The sequence below is a fragment of the Chrysemys picta genome, chromosome 2, assembly GCF_011386835.1.
Source record: "Chrysemys picta bellii isolate R12L10 chromosome 2, ASM1138683v2, whole genome shotgun sequence".
Lineage (NCBI taxonomy): Eukaryota > Metazoa > Chordata > Testudines > Emydidae > Chrysemys > Chrysemys picta.
This window is the reverse complement of record NC_088792.1, coordinates 236,336,955-236,360,611: the sequence shown is the minus strand read 5'-3', so window position 1 is coordinate 236,360,611 and position 23,657 is coordinate 236,336,955. Positions and strand designations below refer to the sequence as shown.

The window sequence follows — 23,657 nt, the reverse complement described above, 5'->3', positions numbered from 1 at the left end:
TGCTCATTATCACTATGTGTTTCTATCATGCACTTTGGGTTTATACTATGCACACATAAGCAGGCCTAAGATTTGTTTTGCCTACAACAGTATCCCTTATTACAAAGGAACACAATCTTTTCCACCAAAGGAGACAATTCTCTGTACATAAATATATTTTTAAATAAGGAAAATGACTCAGGATGAAATAAAGTCAAAGAGGACTAGGAAGAGTATGACCAGACTAACGCATCCAGGAGAGAAGTCCAGCCGTTATGCAACAGCAATAAGAAAAAAAAATCACTATATGGCATGAAGTTACGGAAGTCTTTTACAGGAGCTCTTTGCCCTGTCTGCACTGTGACTCCCTTATGCTGAATCCAATCTTGCCACAACCCCTTTTGAAACCACACCAGCGAGATGATCATACCCTTCGAGTTGCCTGGGAATCAGTAGTGCATGGCCAGTCTTATCTCCCATCTGGAGTCATATGGAAAAGTTCTCTTCCACCCCAGACCTGACAGGTAAGATGAGCTGAGGAAGTAAGGAAAGGATTCTTCCCATCCTGTCCCCCTCCTCCAGCAAAGCAAATGTTTTCTGGTCAAAGAATGCTGCAAATCATTTTAGCTAATGGTTCCATAACCTATCTGAGCAACATTTTGCAACTGTTAGGAAGGGAAAGGTGCTTTGGCCTGCGTGATCCTTTTAAACTTCTCTTGCTAAGTAACATGAATAATGTTAAGTTACTGTTTCCAAAAGATTACAGTGTAAGATTTACCAATGCTATCTACCAATGCAAAATGTATTCACACCACGCAAAAAGAGCTCTAACACCTGCCACTACAAATGCTAATGAACACACACACACACACACACACACACAACTGAGATACTTAGTACTACTTTTCAACTGCAGCAAACTTATTTTGGAAGTTACACTTGACTGCATGTGATGGAAATGGTGTACTGTAAATAGAAAGAATATATGGTTGAGTAAGTATGGCAAATGGTTAATCACACAAGGAAAACCCAATGGTACCAAATACTAAGGCTTCCTTGCTTACATGCTATGTACAGCTTACCTTTTAACTTGTACAAAAGCTGCTTGAGCTAAAAGTCTGCTATTTATCCTGTGATAAACTCTCTTTGTATTTAGTCAGCTTTTTAATTTATAAACAATGTTCTGTGACAGGAAACAAAAGGTGTTCATCCATAAAAGAGTCAAGAGCAACGCCAAATGATTCAGTGAAGATCACTTGTGTCACTCGTGTTTGTTTTGATTGGTCCTACAATGTTTACAGCACTCATCTCAGCAGGCTCAGAACCCCAAATCTATATTTAATTTAAAACATTGCACCATCACTCAGAAACCTTTCAGCAGCCTCACTCCAGTCTAAAGAACAAGGGCAGTGGGACCTGTTTACAAGCAGCACCTTTTATGTGTTTGAAGGGCTCACAGAAGAGTTTTAAGTATATTTTGTAAAAAAGAATATTCCCTGAAAGGGTTCTACAAACACAATATTGTGAAGTAAAGCAGGTAGCACTGCCTCTAAGATTTTGTTTACATTATCTGTTCTTTTTAAGCACATATCCCCAAAGGGACATAATAAATAAAATAAAATAATATATAAGCCAGAAAAGTAATTTTTAATTCTGTAAAATAACAATTCCCCTTAGCCTTAATTTTTTTCATACTTGTATGACTTAGACAGTACATATAACTTAGTATAAAAAACTATATAGCAAAAGCTTTGTATGGCTTTCCCATCAGTTTATATAGTTTAAATAAAATGGTAGTACAATTACAATTCTTCAAACATGAGTGACTAATGTGATATGCCTAAATCTCTATAGACACATTTACTGGTAAATTTTAAAACAAGATATGGCATGATTTTTAAGGATTCTGAGCAGTCACCGTTTCTATTAACTTCACTGGGAGTTTAGGTTACTCAATACCTTGCAGAATCAGACCTGATGCAAATAGTAATTACCAATGTTGTGAACATCATGTTTTAAACAATAGCTAATATTCAGAAGGTAACAGTGAAGGTAACGTGCAGCAATGTAACACTATCAGTAGCAGTTTTCAACCTCAAGCTGATGACGCTCACAGCAGTTGTTTCAATAAAAATATAGAGAACTCTGGAAAAATCAGAGTAGAAAAAAAACAACTTTGAAAATTGTACACAGTTCATCTGATTTACCATTTGGTGGGAGGGATTTGGTCTCTTGCAGATGCTCTGAGATTCAGAGAGAAATCTGGTTCCTTTCCCATAGATCTAAGAGCTTCTGTACACCTATTCAAATTCATAACTGACCAGTCTCCAGGCAGCATAACTGTTTCAGGAGCTGTGCTGTAATTGGCGCCCCTGTCCATGGCTGTGCCATACCTGATATGGATTTGAAGTTGCTGCTGCTCTAATAGCATCACCTTCAGATTCAAAACCTGCCAATCTCAGTGTGGACTTCTTAGGAAATAATATACCCTGTGATAATGAGCTCTCTCCTTGATGTCCCACCCAAACTTTATGAGAGCTCTGATCTCAGAATGTTAGAGTCATAGAGTTTAAGGCCAGAAGGAACCACCAGATCATCTTCTCTGACTTCCTGTACATCACAGACCACCAGCACCACCCAGGGCCCTCACACTATGCTTAACAACCAAAATTAGACCAAAGCATTACAGCCCAAAGAAGACTTGAAAATTATGTGCCACAGGCAATGAATAGAGAGACCACGGTGCACCAGTGTCTGAGGCCCCTGCCATGGCATGGAGATGATTAAATCAGATATACCCAGATAATCCTGGAAAAATGAGACACACTCACATGCTGCAGAAGAAGGTGAAAAAACCCCATGATCCCTACTGATCTGACTTTGGGGAAAATTCCTTCCAGACCCCACATATGGCAAATAGGTAGACCATGAGCACGGGAGCAAGAACCAGTCAGCCAAGCACCTGAGAGAGAATGCTGGGTGCCACCTCAGAGCTCTGCCCCTTCCCATCTGCAGGCCTGACCATCCCCGGTACTTCAGAGAAAGGAGATTAAAAACAACAACAACAACAAAAATAGAATACACTGTCAGGGGGAGGGAGGGGAGAAGAGGAGGGGAATCCTTTCCTGACCCCTGCAGATGGGATAGTTGAAACCCTGAAAAAAATATTTTTTATGAACACAAGACGTGTTCACAGGGAGGGGCTGATTCTGACCACCATTCCAACACCTATATGGTGCTCAGGGTGTCTATAAGGTCAAAAGGTACCAGGGGAGCATTGCTCCTGTGCAGGACAAGCACAAGGCTGATGTAAACAGCCCAATGCCATTGCAGGTGTCAGAGGAGGAAGCAGGCTGGGGAGGGGCTGTCCATAGCATTCAGCACTACAGAGATTCTGTGATACAGTGAAACCCATAGGCAGCCCTGGGGAGGCTGCTGTTAGTTAAAGCAACCCTTGGGGCTGCTCTAACTAGGCCAGATATTGTTTCAGTCTCCACAGCAGCCTATAATGTGGAGGAGCCCAGGCAGCGCTTTACCATCAACTGTGTCCCAGCCCGTACCAGTAAGAAAGTGGCTGCCGGTACATCGTACCAGCCGGTACTAGCTTACTTTCACCTCTGCTGATTTGGTTCAGAGGATATTGGCAAGTTATACTTTTTATAGATTTTGCAAGTTTTTCTATGGGGCTCACTACTGTAGTATCTGATTACCGGATTTCCAAAGGTTGGCCCTAAAGTGTACCTACAACAAATGCACTGGTTATGCTCAGTTCAAGGTGCACAGTTTCAGAAGCTCAGTTTAGGCTTCCATGTTGGACAGTCTGGCCCTATAACATCACTGTGGGTCTAGCTCAGAAAGGCAATGTTACTTTTAAGGGATGCCTTAGTTCAACTAACAAAAATTATTCAAACTTCAGTTTTATTTTAGCTTACTAGTACAGTGCTATGTTTAAGTTATAGTGATTGTCTTTAAAGTCTTTTATAGCAGATTTAACTCAGCATATTTTAGGTCTTGCCAGTTTGAGACCATTTCCATAAAAAGCAAAACAGCAACGTTACATTTTGATAATTCATAAATAGAAAAAAGGAATTATTTAGCATAATAAAAAAGGGTATAACTAGGAGTAATGGGACAAAATTAATAAAGGGAATATTTGGGCTAAATATCAGTGGGGGAAACAAATCCGTGACAGTGAGATCTATTAGGCAGTAGAATAAGCTCCCTTGGGAATAAGAGAATGGCACATTGCTAGGCACATTTAAAAGCTGGAACAAAACATTAGCAAATATACAGTGGGGAAACAATTCTGCATTAGCAGAGAGTGGGGACTAGATGACCTTTCAGTCTTTTCCACCTCTAGATTTTATGGAAGTGAACAAGTAGATTGAGCTTCTTGATCGACAAATGTGGTGAAATTCAGAATGATGGCTGCTCTGAGGAGATTGTGCTGCTTTTCTCTTTGCCAGTATCATCAAGAAAGTATTCCTTTTTTCCACTTACAATTATTTTGTTGCTCTGGATGATTAATTATATTTAAAAGTGTTTAATAATAATCTGTTCACTCTCAGAAAACTCAGCAAAGTTAATAATATGACAAAAAAGTTGCAGCATCTAAACAAAGTTTAAAAATATTGAACAATGAGCCCTATTAAAGCTTTTCAAATGCAATATCAGACGTACAACTTGATAAAATAAAGAAAAGGGAAATTAAAGTGCTCTTAAGTGTAAACAACATTAAGCACATGACAAAAAAAAATACTACGCATGTTCAGAACCAAGACTTGCACCCTGTCAAATTTGATATAAGGCTACCCAGTTAATAGGAAACTGAACTAAAATATTGGTACCAAAATAAAGTAACTTAGGAAGAGCTAGCATCCTTAACTTATTAGTTTTGCATTTTTGTAAGTAGGATTTTTATCTGTTTTATATACTCTATGTTCAAGTTAAAGCTAGTTCACAAATATCAAACACAAAGCATCCGCTATGAGATACCAAAACTTGCTCATCAAAAGGGACCAGAGTCATCTACCTTAGGGGGGGCCTTTAACTAAGGGTTAAATAAAACCATACAAGAAACTTAGGAATATTTAATGACTGTTTAATACAGTGGATAGCTTATTGGAGGTAGTCTGTCATGCAGGTTTCATTGAACACGTAGAATAAAAAGTTGGCTACCACAGCAACTAGAAACTTTATTCACTAAAACATAGTTAAAACAAAAAATCAGTCCTCTGCATAGCACACAGACTTGTGTTAAAATCAGTAAGGAGTCTGATGGCACCTTAAAGACTACCCGATTTATTTGGGCATAAGCTTTCGTGGGTAAAAAACTCACTTCTTCAGATGCATGGTCCACTCCATGCATCTGAAGAAGTGGGTATTTTACCCACGAAAGCTTATGCCCAAATAAATCTGGTTGTCTTTAAGGTACCACCGGACTCCTTGTTGTTTTTGTGGATATAGACTAACACAGCTACCCCTCTCATACTTGTTAAAATCAGTGTGAATTTCCAAAGTAAGAAATATAGTATTATACAGCAAAAATTATTTCCAATGTGTGTACATGCTAAAACATTGTCAGAAGTAGTTTTAAAAATCTTTTAGCCATTGGTTTGCTTTTAAAAATAGTTCATACTACATTCTGGAGTTATACTAATTCTCTCTTTCCATTTTAAAAATTAAGTTATTTTTCACCAATAGATGCACAAGTATACAAAACTCCACAAATAATTCTTTTTGCAAATCTGTTTAAAAAAAAAAGGCTGAACTGATTTGATTTTTATTTTGTTTCTAAACTGTACCTATGCTGATGATCTCTGTGTCAAATTTCAGCCTGATCCGAACTGAAACAGCAAAGTTACAAACCTCCGAAAAAAAGGGTTTCCAATGGTAACTCTGACAGGCCCTGTCTATAGTAGCAGTATCATGCATCACTGTAAATTTATAGGATTTAATATGATTCAGTTTACATTGTTTTGCCAAAGCCGTGTAACTTTTGGCTTGACATGACTACATTGCAGGTTTGATAGGCTGATGTTGTGCAAAATTTTCCTTGCTGCGTATTATAAATGTTTAGGATATTGTGATATGTGCTGAAGCTAAAGGTATGTTTGTATGCCATAATAGTCAACTTTATAAGTGACATGATAGTAAAATTCCTAGCAAATGAAGTATAATCAGACTCTGGTACTACAACAACATGTATTATGTTGTGAAAAGCAGGGCCATTAGTATGACTATTCTAAATATAATTTTAACATATACAATTCTTACATTTAAGATTTTGATACCTTTCCTGAGAGGATTAATTTACTGGCTACAGATTTTTACAAAACCATGATTTCCTTTCTGAAACAATATTGTGATGTGCATTAATTTCCTTTTTTACATTGAAAACAAAATAACTACAATGCTTTTTACATCTTATGACTATATTATGTGTAACATGGAATTGTGAAGTATTCAGGAGCACGATATATAAATATGCTGATATAATAACCAAAGGAATTGAAATTATTAAAAAGACCAATGTATATTTAAAACAGATTGCATAGTTTAACATCAGTACATTGTTATGCTCGTTATTAAATAGATTTTTTTTCTTACAGGGTCATCACCAATACACCTGCCAGTTGCACAGCTGTAATATAAAAACTACAAAAAATACCCACCCCAGAATATATATATATATTCCTATAGTACATATAAGGTTATGGTTGTCTCACGTGTAAAATACTTTAAGGTACTACAACAAAGAAATAATCCATTATATGCTTCCTCACTGCTGCTTGAACATTTTAGAATAAACCAAACACAATTAATGAAATAATCTCAATTTAGCCAATCATTTGTGATGAGCCAGTGCAATGTTGTTTTTACATATTGCTATCAGTCAACATTTACTGAGAGGAAAGTCAATTGATTCACTTGTGTAAAAGTATTTAGGGTGAAGTGGAAGTTAAGGGGATCCTTGAAACATAGTACCACTTCGGTCTCCAGCTGGCACAGTTTGCTAACCAACATATCCTGTGCATGCATGAGTGCATGCATGCAAGTGCATGCATGCAAGGAAATTTCAATATCCATCTTTACTCTTTCTGAATATTGTTATCACCACCTCTGGAGATTAAACAGTTATTTTATGTATTTTGCTGCTTATGTCATCAGAATACCAAATTCTATACAATATATAAACATTAGGTACCTGTTACCTAAAGTTGAAAACTTCCATTTTCTAAGACTAAGTAGTATTAATATATATACTATCCTATTATCCTGCTTTAGATCAAAATACCATATCAAAGCTTACATATTTTCCATTGAAATCTTCCTGACATTTGTACAATAAAGTATCAGTAGAATTCCTAGAAATTGCATTTTAATTTTCATTGTCTAGAATTTAAAATGGCATTTATTCTAACTTAATATAAAATTGGTAATATATATGAACATAAAATTTGTGCAGAAATATTTTAGATATTTGTATATATATATTTTTTTTAAATGTCAATTACATCAAAATTATAGATGAAATTAAGCTTAATTTAAAACATATTTTATCAATATTTGACAATACCAGCTACCTATTTCATTTTAATTACAAAAATAAAACATTCTGTATATTACCCTTCAGAGTGTCCAGAACATGTCACCTCTTGATTTATTCCTTTCTCCTTTACTTTTTGTTTACCAGTATTCTTTTTTTAATATATGTGGTTACTAAATCAGTTTTATTAGTCACACATTCTAGCTCCCTTCCATTTTATAAAGTAGTTCTATGAAAAACAATTAGTATTACCACAAGCCATGACAAGGTGAGTGGTTACTATGCTCATAATGCCACAGCACCATACCCTCTAGCCAGGAAGATAGATAAGGGAACCATGCTGTTGTCACTCTATGTACCTGTCAACCCTGGGACAGTAGGAACAGTAAAGGAGAAAGCTAAGTTTGGGAACTCTCTCTCTCAAATTCTTCTTGAGTTTTACCACTAATTAGACTTTCTTGAAAATAAAGACTTTAGGTTTTTAGCAAAATACCACAAATGTTTGCAACCAGCTACTACAGGTTTCTGCTGTGCAAGATGAGAAAAGAACTCTGAAATTTAGTTTATTCACTTAATGAAAATCTTCTGCTTTACTTTCAATAATAAGAAAACATCTTCCAATGTGATTCATTTTTGTTTTATTATTGTCCATGTACATGGGAATTCTCATATAATTTTGCTACTGAGCTTTTACCTTTATTCGTATTATTGCTAGTTTCAGAAGGAAAACCTGACACACTCATTTCTACAAGGAAATATAAAAGGGGTGTAGGGAGGTAGCAATTTAGATTCTATAGAAAGGTTACTATAAAATTTACATTTTCCATAAAATATAAGTATCCACCATTTTGCAGTAGTCCCAGAGCAGCAACGAAATGGTGGTACAGAAGAAAACTACCCTATCAGACACATTTCATCATTGCTTCTATCCATCACTATCTTCTTTCCCCAGCATGATTATCATTTACCTTTCTTCTTCTTACAAGTAACATGCTATTGTTTAGATTAAAAAGGGGTACAAAATAAGAAATAGTTAATGGTTAATTATCAAACAGATATAAATCCTATAGAAAATCCATCGTCTTTAACAAAACTGCAAAAGTACAGCACGGTGTTGCTAGCACACATTGACGAACGTGTTTCTTGGAGCAGTACTATATGAAAGCTGTATCCTAGAAGTAGAGCACATGGTATGGAATATGTCAGCTGCATTGGTCAGTATGGTATTTTAATTATTATATGATGAAATGGGCATATGAATAAACATTCAAATAACCAAAACAATTGTAACTAATTACAAATATTCTTAATTTGTGCTATACATTTTTACCTTTTCTGAAATCTTTTATGTTTCAAATTAATAAGCATATTGGTATATTTGAAAATGTCTGCTTATATATCTGTTTTTCTAAGTGATGCCACTCCTATTTTGGTTTATGTATCCCTTTCTGGAAGATGTGCATAGGAAGCATTTTTGTATGGAGAGGGGAAATAAGATTTGTAGACTCGTTTAAGCATATACCGGTGATACTGTTCTGAACATACTAAACAAACTCTTAAGGTGTATATAGTAAGTTCTATGGAAGTGCTATACTCTAGATCTTATATTAAGTAGAGCCTACATTTTTAAATTGGAAATGTCCAGAAAAATAATGTATTTCACATACTTTATAATATTGTTGTTTTTCACTACCATAGTTAATGAAGTTGAAAATGATGTCACTTTTTAAAATGCTATAGAAAATGTTGTTCACTTATTTTCCAGCTATAAGATAAATATTTTGGACTCCAATATAATATTTTAATTAATAATCACTGTAGAACAAAAAAATTAAGGTAATGTAAAGGATGGATACTTAAATTAAACTTTGTTAGGAAAAGTTTTCTAAAACATCCTGTACTGTGTTAAATTTGTTTATACATATCTGCAATTATGCACAAGTAAAACACATGTCATGTTCCTCTTAAGTACTCCCATCCTTTTTAAATTCAAAGAAAAGAGCATTAAGGTAACACTGCCACCTATTGCTTAAATATTATAGTACCTACATTTGTTGCTATTTTTGTCCCTCATCCTTGCTGCTCTGACTATACTTGTATGATTTCTGATCATCATCTCTGTTTTCCATCTTCAAAGATGTGTAAAGATGTAAATATTTACTTTGAAGTAGCCAAGCCATAATTTACCTAACACTTGATGATGTCAATGACCTGTGAAGTCTAAAAGTAACATTATTTGAATGAGTACTACTTTTTTTTATTTAAAACATCATCTTTTCAGAAAAATTATAAAAGATACATCAGAATATAACACATCAAATCAGAAGTGTACATTTTAAAATAGCAAATAGCTAAACTAAAAACACCCTATGCTATCCAGACATTAGGAGACTTTTTTATTTCAGTTTTTCAGGTGCTAACTTAAATGTTCAAACTAGGGACCCACCCCTGCAACTATTTCACAGGCACAAATAATGCCATTTAAGTCAGTCATTGCAGGACTGGGGCCAACTCTTTTTAGTAAATAATGGTAATGTTTTCAAGACAGCCTGCAGCAAATCACCAGTTCTACATCTAAGCAAAAAATTACACCAACACCATAACTTCAGCTGGCATAAAAAGAGAAAGTAAGAAATATTTCCATTGATTTATTTTAAAAAAGGTAGAAAATTACATAATCTTACCTTCCTTAAATATTATGCTGAGGTATCAGTACATAATTTCTTTAATATCAAATATGTATCAAATGTGTTATATGTATTTATGTACTACAAAGTACCATCTAAATTCATTGCCAGCTGTATAGAAACGCGTGCAATACCTTAAAAACAAAATGTACTGAAATTTTATAGTGTCCAGAGAAATCTACAGATCACTTTTATATTTCTAAGAGTCTAGATGTAAAATAAGTTTACTTTACCTCACCCACTACAGCATTGGTTCTTAATCTGGGGTGCACGCATCCCCTGGGGGTGCGAGATGCCCTTTCCGGGGGTGTGAGACATGCCAGATTTTTTTAGAAGGTAAATCATCGAAAACACAAATTAAGCACAGGCACGTAAGTACAACTACTTTGTTTCATCAAACCTATGTAATTATTAGCATTATACACTTTTTAACGATTACTGTAATATACAAACAAAAAATATATCTAGGCTTAAGGGATGCGAGAACATATTTTTTAGGTTTAAGGGGTGCGAGAACATATTTTGAGAACCAAAGGGGTGCAGGCTGCAGTAAAGGTTAAGAACCACTGCACTACAGGGATAGTAACTAGACATAGTACAGTATGCTGTGCAGTTCTCTTACTACTGTTATGTTAAAGTCTACAAAATAATGGTGGGTGTGCCTAAAAAAGTTCAAGGTCATCTAAGTGTGGAATGTTAAATCATATTTTTCTTTAATTTTTCAATTTATGATTCTAATTGTATTTCAAAGATTGGTGGCACAATAGGCAGATCAAAGCATCCAACCCGATGAATACAAATAGGATTTATTTAAAAGAAACAGTTTAAAATAGCTTTTTTAGTACATACAATGCTATAAAAGTTACTTTCAAAAAGTAATTAAAACCTTTAAAATAGCACAAGGAAACTGAGTTTATAAAGCAGTTTTGGTAAGGCAGGCACAAGAAATCCATAGGTTTTGAGATGTCATAACCTATCTAGTATGTATACCCTTCTCCAAAATTAAAATTACTGCAAGTAATATTCAGTTATTACAGGATAACCCTGGAAGTTTAGGGATCACTCAAAAATATCTTTAATTTGTACGTATTTATTCTGTGGCTTTAACTGTTTCACTGCTACAAGGTTACTTATCAAAGGCAGTCACCTATCAAAGCCAAGTATTGTACAGATACAATGCAGCAATGTATTGTGGTAAGCGCCACAACTACTGGTGTTAGAAAAGCAATAGATATATACTATTTTTAACTCTCTCCTTTTTCTGCATTATAACATATAGGTTTATATTGTGTAGGTAGAGAAATTGACGATACATTGAATATTTTTTAAATGAATGGAATACCTGATGCCTAAAAACATACAGTATTAAATACTAGAAGAAAGAAGGATATTTTTCAGAGTACACTAAACATTAATGTATTTAAAACAATTTGGCATTAGTGTGTTCAACCTTAAATTCACTCAGCTTAGTACAGTAGGATACATTATTAATGACCTAATTGGTAAACACTGATTTGTAATGTAATTATTTGTTTAATGCACCAGCTTATGTAAATATCAGACCAGGACCTAAAAATCTAGGGTTTTGTAAATGGAGAACCACAGTGGAATAAAATATTCTTTGATGAAAAAGTCACTTGTTAGAGATACAGAAAGAAAAGTCTCATCGTTTGCTAGTTTAAGAAACAAACTTTCTTCAGGAACCTATAATCCTTCTCAAATGATTTGTAGCTACAAACGTCTGATGTCACTCTTTACTACTCCTGTAAATTATTTAAATTATAATATACATAATCATGGTAGCCATTTAAGATCTTTGAAAATGCATACATTCAAATGCCAAACTAATCTGAAAATAAACAAATGAGTAGTGAGAACACAGCATAATATGAAGCATACTTATTAAACAATAATTTAAAGAGCATAAAATCCAAAATAGACTTGGGATACAATACATGAAAAATCAAAGATATATAATACAGTGCATGAATAATTTCTTAATTTTCCTAATTTCTAAAACTGAAACACATATATTTAGAATAACAGATTTTCAGTAGTCCAGTGCACTTTGGCCTAGTCTACAAGATTAACGAATAATACATGTATGTATATTAAATGCTCATGAACATTTTGCATGTTAAAATACACATACACCAGACAAAGGTAGAATTTAATACACTAAAACAGTACTTTGTAGGTGAAAAAAATAGGAAGTCTTTTTCTTGGTTATTCTCTATAATTGGCTACATACACCATGTTAGGATGCATGTTAAAATGCAAAGATAAGATGGTTATATTTCAACAGCTAACATCATCATTACTTTTATATCTTGGCTTTGCTAGATCATTGTTTTAAATGAGCATCACAAAACCAATGGAGCTTTAGTCTCCACATTACATTTTCTTCATAATCATTTTCAATTTATTTTTTTCCTGCATGTCATCATTTTAATGTAAATCTTTCTTTTTCTTTTCAATAAAATGAAATGATTAAGTAATCCTGCTTTTTGCATGATTAAAGATGACGGATAAGCTTGGGTGGATAAAAATCAAGGCTACTAACAGAATCTGTGCACCTCGCATGTCAGAATCCTTCCAGCTTGCTCAGTGTTAATGACAGGAAAAATTAGCATGTCTGTGAATCGCCTAAAAAGAATAACAAGTTATCTTTAAAGGACCTACCATATATCTACCCTAAATTTTAAATACTTGCAATAATTTTCTGTAATTAAGCCCTGATTGTTTTGTAAACAGACAAGATCTTTGTTCAGAACAATAAGATATGTTCATCTAAAGACATTTGATCAGTGAATATTACTCTGCTGTTTAATAAGCACGTTTGTATCACCAAATCTAACACATTTAGAGACAAAAATGTAAGGAATAAAAGGACTAGTAAGTATAGCATAAAATTGGTGAAAAACAATGTAATATTTTTATTTCTTTGTCAGATATGACTCAGTTTTAAAAGAACAGCAAAAAAAACTATTGATATTTACCAGTGTGTCTTTCCTTTCAACAGCCCTATGCAATATGCGTTCATCCTTTTTTGACTCAGACAAGTAAACTAGAAAGGGGATATTACAATACAGCACATACATACTGCCATCGCCTCTAGACATATGACCCAAAATGATGCTAAGAAGTCTCTCTCTGACCTCCTGCTAACCAGCCTCTTGTGATTAATTCAGCATGTCCTTGAAAGTATCTGCTAGAGATCCTTGTGTTGTTTTTTTTTTTGTTTTAATTTAAGAGTTTCTGAAGCCCACCTATAGTTTCACCGATGGATATTTTTATTTATTTTTTTATCAGAGGAAAACCATTAATCTATGAACTGAGGTCTGCGGTAACAGAAAAGCACCACCTGCCTCAGCATTTGCCAAATAGGACCATAAATACCACAACATTTCCTGACCTAAGTTTCGTAGACATCTGTATCATGGTAGCACTGCATTTCCCTTCTTTGACAGATGAAATTACTATTCTTTGATTTCTCTCTCTCTGTCTCTCTCTCTCTCTCTCTCTCTCTTTTCTGATTATGTTCTGGATGGCAAAATTTGGGCCACAAAATGCTAATTTCTAACCTAACACCATGACAGCAATCACAGCCATCACAAGGATGGAATAAAGAGAGCAATCTAACATCCAGGGATATGAATTTCTGATCAGTGGCTGGCAGACTGCCGTGAAAGCTTACAGTAATCCCATTGGACAGCTAGGGTTGATGAAGCCTGGGAACAGGCAGCCACAATGTAGGTAGTTCACAATTGCAAGCATTTGTCCATAATTTAAAGCTATATGAGAAGTGGAGAGTATTCATCTGAACAACAAGCTGTAATTTAACTAGAGTAACATTTACACAGTTTTTAACCCATTAAGTCCACCTATTCTCACACTGCCATTCCCTCTTTTTAATGCCATTTTGAACAAAAAAATCCTACACACTAAATGTGCCTCTGTGTGTGTGTGTATGATTTGAGGGGAGGGGGTGAGTTTGTGAGTAATTTAGCATTTGAGAAGCCCAGTATACTTTTATTGTGTAATTTTAGAAAAAAAATAATGACTTCTTTTAAAATCTAAGACCCTTATCCTGCAAACCTTCCCTCAAGTGAGTAATCCCATTGAAGTCAACGGACCCCACTCATCCACCCTTCCTCACGCTGAGTAATACCGTACCTGTGGGCGACTCACATGAGTAATGTACTACTCTGTGGGATTCATGGCTCAATTCTGCAATCAAATTCCTGGAGGAGGACCGCGGTGCCTGTGCAGTGCTGGAGACTCGTTTAAGTCAATGAGGCTATGCCAAGGTCTGATCGGGGATGCAAAATGGAGGCGTAAATGTGACAGAATTAAACCTCATGTCAGTAAGGGTTTTCTGAATCAGACCCCAAAACTTTGTAGTTTGTGGCATGAAATATTGTTTTGTGCTTGAAATACAGTACTATGTTCAGGAAGAAACAATACATAAACTACATCTTTCCATGTGACCCATAAAACTGTGACCCTCTAAACTGATCTGTCTCTGTCATTTTTACAGTTTGTCACTAGCTCCTTACTGTGTAGGCAGAGCTGCTGCCAAGACTTACAAGGCCCCAAACAAGATGTTGGAGCCACTCCCAGAAAACATGGTACAGCAAGATAATGATGACTGATGCCAATTGAAAGTCGGTAGGTGAAACTGATTCTGCTGTACTTAGAGCCTAACATAAGGAGTAAAGATCATATTGTAAGTCATCGAAGGATTTAGAGGCACACACTCTCAGACACATTTTTGCGGGGGGTTCTATGGAAAACCCAGAAAAGGAAAATAGATCCAGGAATTCTAATGTATTTAGGTATAAAGGGTGAAAAACTTTGCCCCGTTGAAGTCAATGGTTTTTTTGCCATTGATTTAAATAGGGCCAGGATTTCACCATAGACCTCAAAGAGGTAATTATCACAACACACATGAAAATGGAGGGAGGGGAACCACCTATGATGAGATAACAGGTACAGGACATGATTTATTGAAAATGGCAGCAAGTAAAACCAAAATGAATTTTATTACATTAATGGGAAAAAAGAGCAACAGACCCAAACCCCTTTTGTGAAGCTCAGACAAAGAAAGCTTGTTCTGTAATTTTAACCTTTCAGAGAGACAACAAATATAAGCAAATACAATAAGATGCCAGATGGACATGCCTCATAGTATTGTTCATAATTCATAAAATACCGTTAAAATGAATGCATACACTGAGTCTGTAACATAGCAGTTGTATTTAGAGTGGTCAGACTTAAAAAGTTTCATCTGTTTTGAAACATTCTACTGTTCTAAGAGATATTCTGCATAATTCAAATGGGGAATTACCACTAGAACCAAGTGTGAAAGGGAGACCGTGTTGAGGGGCAATTAACTAAGCCCATTGTCTCCCTTATTTTTTGTTCACTCTTTTCTATTTTCCCTCCAATCTACTTTTTTTCCTCTCTCCTATCTAGCAGTTTTGTTTTCACAGTCCCTTTGGTGTGTTTTCTCTTCAAATTACCTTTTCTTGTTTCCCCACCCCACCCCAAAAATAACCCCAGAAACTATCTCAATGTGCTTCCCTTTCTTATTCAATCACACACTTCTTCTTGCCATCTATCTGCTATAATTATATGACTCTCATCACTGCAGTATCCCAGCACCTCACACTCTGTAATGTATTTATCTACATCCTCACTCCTCTGAGGTAGGGAAGCATTATTATCCTCATTTTACAGATGGGGGAATTGAGGCACAGAGAGGCTGACATGCCCAAGGTCACAGAGGAAACTTGTGGTGGAGCAAGGACTTGAACCTAGGTCTTCTAAGTCATAGGCTAGCACTCTAACCAGTAGACCCTCTTTCCTTTTTCAAGGTCACCTCTGCTCTCTCCTCTCATGTGCCTTTGTGGCCATCCGCCTCCCTTCCTATCTCCCCCTCCCCATTCTCTCAAGTATCTCTTCCTGTGGTGTTTCCACAGGCAGACACAGACCTCCACTGACTCTCTCCGCCCTGGACAGGATTCAGTGGAATGCATGTAGAGCAGGTCACTGGTCCTGACTGCAGCCTGTCTAATAGCAGTACTCTGCTGTGTCTTGGGCATCCCACTCCTGCTGAATTCCATTCTCATTGTACAGATGATGGCTGAATAGCAGCCAGTGCCCAAGAGCAGCCACACAATGACTACAGAGCTCAACCCCTACTCAGACTCTGACCAGCAGAGTCATGGATGGGGTGAGGGAGAGATCGACCTCCTATAATGTCTAAGGTCAGGTAACAAAGTCAGGCTTGATTCCTTCAATAGTGGTCCAGGGGCAATACTGCACACCAGTTTGAAGAAGCATCCAAAATTATAATGGAATTATAACTGAACTGCATTGCAGAGAAAGCAATCCCACTTATAACAGCCTTGAAGTGTATTTTTGGCACCAAACAAATCCCATGGGAATATGTTTGTTTTCCTTTTCTGTCAAATGGCACTTGACATTGGTTCCTATATATGTAAGATTACAACAGGTCAATAAAAATGACTAACTTTGCATCACCTAAAAAGGAATTATATGTGGCACTGGGAAAGAAGTTGCAGGAGACCCTGGCCAACAAAGTAGAGAAATGAGAAGCAATATCTCAACTATTCCTGCCACAAAGCATTCCCTTCATTTAAAAAATAGGTGTTAGTTTGGGTCAAATGTACAGGCAAATTTTGTTTTCTGTAATTATCAGCAGGTCCCCTCTGACTTTGCTAGCATCACATCTCCAAAGTAGGAACTACTTTTCTTGGTTCTTTGATGTACAAAGAGATTTTTCTTTACCTGAGACATGCATGTTCTATTTCCACTATGTTGTTTCTTGAACTACAGTTTATTAGTGGCCTTTGCATGGTAAATGTTAACTTAATAATTAATGTTCGAGATCCCTTTATTCCCTTCAGTGATTTTGGATCTTGAGCTAGATTCTCTAGTGATTTTATGGTGCTTTTCATGTTGCTCAGATAGGAGGTAAATAGATCTTAACTTAGTCACAAGTACGCAGCAAAGAAATTCTCCTGGTGTGGGGGAAATATCTGCCGGACAAAAGTGGGCCAGCTCTAAGTCTGTGTTTCAGCTCCTTCTCTCTCCCCATCCCACCTGGAGTAGGGACTGTGACAGAGCTCTGTGACACTTATCCTCCACTGGGAAAAGGGTACTGCATCAGTGGTGGAACTGAAAGCTGACTGTGCTCGCATCAAGTTTGGGGCTGCCCCTAAGTCTCAGGGAGGTAGAAAAGCTCCCTCCCTGTTACTTCGGACATCTTGCGCTAAGTAGAGCGCATGATGGGCTGTGAATAGCAGTAAATCTGGGGCATTGGAAGAGGCTGTATTAGGAGTCTCTGAAAGGGTATGCCACAAATCAGTGGTGCACCACCCATTTCTAGAAACTTGAACAGTTACCGTGTATTGCCTCTTGCTGGAGCATGTGCCTCTCCTCTACATGGCAGAGTACTATGCAGCATGTTGATTGTATAAAATGACTTTTGCTGCTCCATTGAATGGAGTGAAATGTGAGTGGCAATGGGGCAAATCATTGGGGGGGAGGGATAGCTCAGTGGTTTGAGCACTGGCCTGCTAAACGCAGGGTTGTGAGTTTAATCCTTGAGGGGGCCACTTGGGCATCTGGGGCAAAATCAGTACTTGGTTCTGCTAGTGAAGGCAGGGGGCTGGACTCGATGACCTTTCAAGGTCCCTTCCAGTTCTAGGAGATGGGATATCTCCATTAATTTCAAATTGACCACCCATATGCCTCAGTCCAATTGGGGCGGGGAGTAAAATGTCGGTTCTCACTAAGAACTACATTCCACCAAGCTTAAGCTTTAGTGTGTAAACACATTAAAAAAAATTAGCAAAATGCAGTCTCATGTACCTTCATATTTCCTTGCTCGTTGGCCACCGTACAATTTATCAACACACTCAACATTCAGAGAGGGCAGGTGAGGCACAAGGGGAGAGGAAGACCTGTGTACGTACATTAGGTCCAAAACACTGAACTTGTGTAAGAGTGGACTTAAAACATGTTCAGTGGTTTATTCTCTAAGCCTTCGTGCATCCCATGTATTTCTGATTGATGTAATTTATGTATTGTTTCTTCCTGAACATAGTACTGTATGCAAATACACATATTGGAACAGTTTGTGCTATATAGCCATAGTCTTTCAGGATTTCAAGGCAGTGTTCACATCATCAGATAATAAAACAAAACTATATGCATAGTATTAAAAACAATTTTGTATAGGGTTGCCAACTTTCTACTCGCACAAAACCGAACCTTGACCCGCCCCTCCTATGAAGCCTCACCCCTGCCCTGAGGCCCCATCCCCGCTCACTCCATTCCCCCTCCCTGTCGCTCACTCTGCCCATCCTCACTCGCTCATTTTCACCGGCCTAGCTCAGGGGCTTGGGATGTGGGAGGGGCATGAGGGCTCTGGTTGGGGGTGCGGGCTCCAGGATGAGGTCAGGGATGAGGGGTTTGGGATGCAGGAGGGGGCTCCGGGATGGGTCGGGGGTGGGGTGGGGGAGGACTCTGGCTGGGGCTGCAAGCTCTGGTGTAGGGCCAGGGATGAGGGATTTGCGGTGCAGGAGGCGGCTTCGAGTTGGGGATGAGGGCTTCAGAGTGTGGGAAGGGGATACTGGCTGGCGCAGAGCGTTGGGGGGTGTGAGGAGTCTGGCTGGGGGTGCATACTCTGGGGTGAAGCTGGGGATGAGGGGTTTAGGGTGTAGGTGGGTGCTCCGGACTGGGATCGAGGGGTTTGGAGGGCAGGAGGGGGATCAGGGCTGGGGCAGGAGGTTGGGGTGCAGGGAGGGGTCAGGATGAAGGCTCTGGGCGGTGCTTACCTCAAGCAGCTCCTGGAAACAGCGGCATATCCCCCCCACCCCGGCTCGTACATGGAGGCGCAGGCAGGTGGCTCTGCATGCTGCCCTGTCCACAGGTGCCGCCCTGCAGCTCTCATTGGCCGCAGTTCTTTGCCAATGGGAGCTGCCGAGCCAGCGCTTGTGGCAGGGACAGCGTGCATAGCCCCCTGGCTGCCCCTACACCTAGAAGCTGGAGGATGGGGGACATGCTGCTGCTTACGGGAGTCACGCAGAGCCACGACAAGCAGGAAGCCTTCCTTAGCCCCGCTCTGGCGCTGACCAGACTTTTAATGGCCCTGTCAGCGGTGTTAACCGGAGCTGCCAGGATCCCTTTTCGACCGGGCATTCCGGTCAAAAACCTGATACCTGGCAACTCTAATTTCTTGAGTGGAACTCAATGATAGTACAGCAGTGACAACTATAAAAAAACAAGCATTAATTTAATATAGAGAAGTTACCATTGGATATTACCTGACTTCTGAGCGGTTAAGATTCCAAATCCTTCTCCCACTTACACCCATGAAACCCCATTGTCCCCACTGCATGGGTACAGTTGTATCAAGCCAAAGGGATCTGTCAGTGAAGGTATACACATCTCTTTACAAGATAAAAACAATGGTCTTGCGGGCAAGACACTGGACAGGAATTCAGGCAATCTATCTCCAATACCCAGCACTGACACATGCCTTCTGTCAAAAAAATATATATATATGAGGAGTCTGGTGGCACCTTAAACACTAACAGATTTATTTGGGCATAAGCTTTCGTGGGTAAAAAAAAACACTTCTTCAGATGCATGGCATGAAAGTTACAGATACAGGCATAAATATGGCACATGAAGAGAAGGGAGTTACCTTACAAGTGGAGAATCAGTGTTGACAAGGCCAATTCAGTCAGGGTGGATGTGGTCCACTCCCAATAATTAGTGAGGAGGTGTCAATACCAAGAGAGGGGAAATTGCTTTTGTAGTGAGCCAGCCACTCCCAGTCCCTATTCAAGCCCAAATTAATGGTGTTAAATGTGCAAATGAATTGTAGCTCTGCGGTTTCTCTTTGAAGTCTGTTTTTCAAGTTTTTTTGTTGAAGGATGGCGACTTTTAAATCTGTTACTGAAAATCCAGGGAGATTGAAGTGTTCTCCTACTGACTTTTGTATGTTACCATTCCTGATGTTTGATTTGTGTCCATTTATTCTTTTACATAGAGACTGTCAGGTTTGGCCAATGTACATAGCAGGGGGCTTTGCTGGCACATGATGGCATATATCACATTAGTAGATGTGCAGGTGAATGAGCCCCTGATGGTGTGGTTGATGTGGTTGGGTCCTATGATGGTGTCGCTAGAATAGATATGGGGACAGAGTAGGCAATGAGATTTGCTACAGGGATTGGTTCCTGGGTTAGTGTTTTTGTGATGTGGTGTGTAGTTGCTGGTGAATTTTTGCTTCAGGTTGGGGGGCTGTCTGTAAGCGAGGACTGGCCTGCCTCCTAAGGTCTGTGAGTGAGGGATTGTTTTCCAGGATAGGTTGTAGATCGTTGATGATGTGCTGGAGAGGTTTTAGCTGGGGGCTGTATGTTATGGCCAGTGGTGTTCTGTTATTTTCCTTGTTGGGCCTGTCCTATAGTAAGTGACTTCTGGGTACCTGTCTCGCTCTGTCAATCTGTTTCCTCACTTCCACAGGTGGGTACTGTAGTTTTAAGAATGCTTGATAAAGATCTTGTAGGTGTTTGTCTCTGTTTGAGGGATTGGAGCAAATGTGGTTGTATCTTAGGGCTAGGCTGTAGACAATGGATCGTGTGATAGAAGCTGGAGGCATGCAGGCCACTATAATATATATCTGCTATTAACCTATAGCAGTCAGTAGGTTTCCGGTATAGGGTGGTGTTTATGTGACCATCACTTATTTGCACTGTAGTGTCCAGGAAGTGGATCTCTTGTGTGGACTGGTCCAGGCTGAGGTTGATGGTGGGATGGAAATTGCTGAAATCCAGGTGGAATTCTTCAAGGGCCTCTTTCCCGTGGGTCCTTATGATGAAGATGTCATCAATGTAGCGCAACTAGAGGAGAGGCACTAGGGGACAACCTGAGGAAGCATTGTTCTAAGTCAGCCATAAAAAAAGTTGGCATTCTGTGGGGCCATGCGGATACCCATAGCAGTGCCGCTGAAGGTATAAGTTGTCCCCAAATCTGAAATGGTTGTGGGTGAGGACAAAGTCACAAAGCTCAGCCACCAGGTGTGCCTTGGCCACATCAGGGATACTGTTCCTGACAGCTTGTAGTCCACCCTCGTGTGGAATATTGGTGTAAAGAGCTCCTTGGTGTAAAAATACCTTCTGTGTGACTTTTGACAAGTCTTAATCTCTCCCCATCTGTTAAATAGGGAAAATAACACTCCCTTAGCTCACAGCTATGTTTTGAGGCTACGTACATTAATGTTTGTGAAGAGCTTGGATACTGTGGTGATTGGAGCAATACAAGTGTCTAGATAAATACATATAGGATTGTTATGCAAGCATGTAAAATTTCATCACAAAAGAATTTGCTTGAGCATCTTCTAAGCTAATGAATTGTGGCTAGAATGGATGTTTGAATTCTACTTTAACTACAGCAGTTGCTATTGGTGGCCACTATAATATATATCTGCTATTAACCTTCCAAATGCCTACAAATCTGAAAAAGCACAACTCTCTAAATTCCATATTTATCCATCAATTGCCCAAAAGTCCTACAATGATTAACTCCAAATTCCTTTATATAATAAATATGATATGTATCCCCTGCATTTTCATTTCTTACTAGATGAAGATTCCCCATTAACTCTAAATCTAAAACCATTGTATAATGGTAAATATTTTGACTCAAAGCTGAAAACTCCCAATACATTTATCATCCAGATACAACTGTGTAAGTCTATATGTTCCTTCATATAATATTGGCACTCCATCACTCCATTAGCCTGAGGCTCTCCAAATGTTAATGAACAATTAAGTTTTACAACATCCCTCTCAGATAGGAAAGTATTACTTCCATTTTACAGATGGGTAAACAAAAGCAGTTAAAATGGTTTGCCCCAGACCACATGGCCTCCCTAAGAAAATCTTGCAAGTTTGATGGCAAAAAACAATAAATCTCTGAAGAAATTCCAGTTAAATGGAAAAGACCTATTCCTTCTGATCAGGCCTCAGGATTATATCATCACTCTAAGGCACACAGTAAAATAATATTTGTGTTCAATTTATTGGATGAACAACCAACACTAATTTATGACAATTTGTTTTTTTAAATAACAATCTTCTAATTTGCTTCAAATTACTCTAAACCCTGTTAGATTTCCAACAAGTGTCAGTAATGCAAAATTAAGTCGTTGTTAACACTCTGGGTCTAATTCACCAATAGCTTCAGCAGGTACAGCTAAATTGAAGTGAACAATGTTCATTAGATCATGCCAATGGTGATTTTAGCCCTATAGTTCTATAAATAGTATGCTCAGTTTCTGTAAGTACACATTTTACCCTCCTCTCTCACACAGGAATCTCAATTTCATCACATTTATATTTTATCCACAATTCAACACCAGACTTGCTAATGCTATTTGTAAAGTGATCATAAACACAGGAGAAATATAGAGGTGAAATACTAAATAACTGTATGTGAAGATACATGAATACAGGATGAATTCAGTGGCTAAAAATGTTCGTTAATAAGACAAATACTTCATGTAAAAGCATGAGGACAAAAAGCATTTACACGTTGATATTTAATAAATGAACTTAGATTGGATTCACTTCTATTTTCTGCTAAACAAAATCTCAAGCTGTTCACAAATATTCTTTTCTTTCATATTTCTTTGGAAAACAATATATAAATATCCATTTCTGAAAGAAAAGGCATCTTCACAAGTATCTGCTTAATTGTCTGTATGTTATTTTCTTTATTGTATAGAATCCTCTGCACATCTTGTCATTGTACTTAGTTATTTGTTGCAACTAACAGCTTTAGCTACCGATGTCTGGCACTTTTAAATACTATGAAAAGCTCTACAAACCACAAGAATTAACTTTGAAAAAGAGAGGCTGGGGGAAGAGAGAAAGAGGTTTAAACATCATATGAACTAAATATTTCCTTGCAAAGAGGAAAATTTGCTCATGCCCCATCTAAACCTAAGCAGTTGATTCCTTGAAGAACATGTTTTATATTCTGTTTCTTCAAACCGTGGTCAACAAATCTATGTAGAAAATCCTAAATCAAGCTTACTGATATTTGATAGTCCAAAGTCTTACCATTGATTTTCTTCAGTTTCCTTGTGTAACATGTCTCCCACATCTGCAAAAGGAACACAAGGGCAATGTTATTACTAGCATCAGTTGCTTAATTGTACAATTAGCACCTATGTAAGAAAAATATTTCATTTTTATTTTAGGTAAAGCCCTGAAAATTTCTACTCATGACTAGCAGGATAAGTATAGAATGTTGTTTCTCCTGGCATTTTACTAGCTACCATTTTAAGGGCTAGAGCCTGTAGCCTGCTAAACTTCAGGACATTTCAACTCCTGGGT

General features: G+C 37.8%; 1 long non-coding RNA gene across 1 annotated transcript in view; it reads right to left on the bottom strand.

Annotated features, from left to right (window-relative positions):
- Positions 1-23,657, bottom strand: part of LOC135981743 (uncharacterized) — a 112,535-nt gene that overhangs the window by 75,846 nt on the left and 13,032 nt on the right. The window contains exon 2 of the long non-coding RNA XR_010598912.1: positions 23,382-23,424. This is a non-coding gene — a long non-coding RNA (uncharacterized LOC135981743). The remainder of the gene's footprint in view (positions 1-23,381; positions 23,425-23,657) is intronic.